At 34.6% G+C, this 2,656-nt stretch overlaps 1 long non-coding RNA gene across 1 annotated transcript; it reads left to right on the top strand.

Moving 5' to 3' along the window:
* On the top strand, positions 1-384 carry LOC114384492. Its single transcript, XR_003660703.1, has 3 exons — positions 1-70; positions 152-229; positions 319-384. It is a non-coding gene; the product is annotated as an uncharacterized LOC114384492 (long non-coding RNA).
* Positions 385-2,656: the final 2,272 nt, after the last annotated feature.

Below are 2,656 nucleotides of genomic sequence, written 5' to 3'. Positions count from 1 at the left end.
GGCCATACCTATTAAAAATACAGTTGTATTATCAAAGATACATCAGACATATAGAGTTGGTTTTTTGAAGGTTTCCTCCTTCTAAGCCTTTCCTTGTTTACTCTATTTTTTTATTTGTGATTTGTTCCTTATCTTCATTTTCTGCTTTTAGGATGTTGTTTTGGCTAGAGTATTGGATGAGGCTACTGTTGCAAATCTTAACTCCATGATACATGCAAACAATGCCATTGTAAGATTTTGATTTGTATGGAAATAAGGCTTAACATATAATATAGTGAACTGTTATATATTTTGTTTTGACTACTCTGTTATTTTTAGGTTGTTTCTTTATTGAAGGATGACAATACATTTATCCAGGAGTTGTTTGCTAGGTTAAAATCGCTCACCACCTCTCCTGAATCAAAGAAAAATATGGTAAGTCTTTTGTTTCTACTGGCCATGACTAATACTAGTTTAGTATTTCCAGCATGACATGGCTATTTCATAAGTTGACGTTTTCCCTCCTGGTTGCGTAGCTTATTATTTGTGTGTGTGCAGTCACATTTGGTGAAATTTTACTAAAAGAAGAAACGGAATTCCAGTGTGAGTTTATAACAATAAATGGGTATTGTTTCTACACTTTCTTTGGGTTATTATTCTATTAACTATTGTTCTTTTATTCTCCCCCTTTCAAATCAGTTGATTTTGTTTCAAAACTTAGGAAAATATGCATTTTGTTATTCAATGTAGTGTTTTTCTTATATTAATGTAGTGTTTTTCTTATCTTGTATTGTTAAACTGCTTTAATGCTAATGGCATCTTTTTTACTCTCTAATTCATACTGAACAACATTGTCAAGGACCACTTTTAGTGGCATCTGGGTATTGTCACTGTTATTATTGGCATACTTAGTGTATCTTACATTGAGTTGTGTTTTCTTGTGCTGCCTAGTTGTGGTGGGATATATTATGAGAGATATCAAACTTGCTTTGGTGGACATTACCGCTTTGACTTTGTGCAGCCAAAGTGTTTGCTGAAAATATATTAGCTTACTATGCATTTTTTTATATTCCTACCATGCTATACTTACAATCTATACAACATGCAAGGGTCCTAGGAGAATGCATTATGTCATGGATTTCATTCCTGCCACTGCAATTGAAATAGGAGATGTAGCACCTATACAGACTGTTGGTTAGGAAATTAGTCTTATTCAAAATATTTTGTTGAATTTCATTGTATTTGTATTGTATTACATATAGCTTCAAAATATTTTGTTGAATTTCATTATATTTGTATTGTATTACATATAAGCAACGTAGCTTCTTGTACTTATTCATTAACTAATTTAATAGCTGAAATTTGACCTGGGTTTATAAATTTCGCAAAAATAATAATAAAAAGGTCTTATTCTACATCGGTTCACTGATAAACGATGTAGAAAATCTCCTCATTCTACATTGGTTGATTGATAAACGATATAAAAACCCTTCCAATTCTACATCGGTTGACTGATAACCGATGTAGAAACCGCACCCATTCCTACCCATTCTACATCGGTTGAATGAAGACCGATGTAGAAACCACACCCATTCTACATCAGTTTCATCCTTAGAATCAATGTAGAAAACTCACATTCTACATCGGTTATAGCTACACAACCGATGTAGAACAGTCCCCATTCTAAGACGGGTCTGGCACCATGCTCGTCTTCGTACCAATGCTCTTCAAAGACGGTCCTTCAACCGATGTCGTTATTCAACGATACTGGGCTACCACCACGCGTCATAACCGATGTTGAAAGACCATTAGAACCGATATAGAATGCCTTTTTTTAGTAGTGCTTGCTACTAATCTCTACGAAATCGTTTCAGATACCGGCAATTACATCTTCTTCTTCTTTGTCGTTGGTAAGCTCAAAGAAATCCTCTTTGACGCCGCACGCGGTGGGACTGGGGGTGGATGCAGAATTGGGTTTCTTCGAAGGTGATTTTAGGTCACTGTCATTGGCGTCATATAACTGTTGATGCAGCACAGCAGAAAGATCTTAGCTTCGAGGTTGTGACCTTGCTTAGGGTTCAGAACGCGTATAACTTTTTTTTTCTAAACTAACAACGATGTTTTCTAATGACACCTGTCTTAAAATGAAGTCTTCCAATTACAAAAATACCATCGAGTGCTACGTACCTACAAAGATGGGTGTCATAGACCGTTATAGTTATATTGACATTAATTACAAAAATGTCACCAACGCACATTCTAAGACGGTTCCAGGAAAGCGTCTTAGAATGCGCATCATAAAAACAAGTTTTTTTAGTAGTGGTCTCTCATTCAGCTCCACTACAATTAATTATTTATTTTAAAAAGTCACATTATTTTTTTTTTAACTTTAACTTTCACAATATGACAAATGGGAATCGTGGGCAATTTTTTAAAACCGTGATATTCTGTTCACTAACCATGTATGTGTATGTCCCCATGAGAATGACAAATAAACGCGTTATCTGAAACCAGCTGTGATGTGATTCTTTAACTTAATTTCTATAAACATTAAACAATTCAATCGATTTGATTTGCTTATTTGATAACTAAGCATTAGTGGTTTTGTCTCTTTCTCTTGGGAGTTTAGCCAATGGCCATCACATGTTTTCAAAAGAATTTGGTAGTTATTGGAAAC

Source organism: Glycine soja, chromosome 14 (genome assembly GCF_004193775.1).
Source record: "Glycine soja cultivar W05 chromosome 14, ASM419377v2, whole genome shotgun sequence".
Classification (NCBI taxonomy): domain Eukaryota; kingdom Viridiplantae; phylum Streptophyta; class Magnoliopsida; order Fabales; family Fabaceae; genus Glycine; species Glycine soja.
The sequence above is the reverse complement of the archived record's forward strand: the minus strand, read 5'-3'. Positions and strand labels throughout refer to the sequence as shown.